The following is a 570-nucleotide window of genomic DNA, read 5'->3' as shown; positions in this document are numbered from 1 at the left end:
GTCTGTTTGTGAGTGAGGACCTCCGGCTGAAGGTGGCCTTGTCGCTGTACCCATACTTGGGAACGGGTGCCTATTCCTGTCTGTGGACTGCCAGCGTGAACGGTGTCCCGGTTCCTGGATGTTTACCCAGGAATCAGTGCCTGTGGATTCCAAGTGACTCTGGAGCACCTTGGACATTATGGGCAGAATACGTTTTTTGTCAATTAGCTGTAGAACATCTTTTGAAGGGCCGTTTGGGGGTGCCTGAGTGGCTTACGGCCACACCGCTCTGGGAGCGCCCGATATCGTCCGATCTCGGAAGCTAAGCAGAGCAGGGCCTGGTTAGTACTTGGAAGGGTGACCGCCTGGGAATACCCGGTGCTGTAAGCCTTTTTCGCTTCGCCTTCGAAAAACGGCAGAGGGCGCTTCGGTGAAAGAAGATCTTTTGAACATCTCTTTAGGAAACAGCAGGGGGCGCTGCTGCTGCTGCTGCTGCTGCTGCTGCTGCTTCTTTTTCTCCCTATCCTGTACACAGTGCTGTGTAAATGTTACATCGTGTTTTGAAGGCCCCTCTTGGGTGTGCAAAGGCAG

General features: G+C 53.9%; 1 non-coding gene across 1 annotated transcript; it reads left to right on the top strand.

Moving 5' to 3' along the window:
• Positions 1-250: 250 nt before the first annotated feature.
• On the top strand, positions 251-369 carry LOC123964884. Its single transcript, XR_006823560.1, has one exon. It is a non-coding gene; the product is annotated as a 5S ribosomal RNA (ribosomal RNA).
• Positions 370-570: the final 201 nt, after the last annotated feature.

This window comes from Micropterus dolomieu, unplaced genomic scaffold (assembly GCF_021292245.1).
Source record: "Micropterus dolomieu isolate WLL.071019.BEF.003 ecotype Adirondacks unplaced genomic scaffold, ASM2129224v1 contig_6036, whole genome shotgun sequence".
Taxonomy (NCBI): Eukaryota; Metazoa; Chordata; class Actinopteri; order Centrarchiformes; family Centrarchidae; genus Micropterus; species Micropterus dolomieu.
The sequence above is the reverse complement of the archived record's forward strand: the minus strand, read 5'-3'. Positions and strand labels throughout refer to the sequence as shown.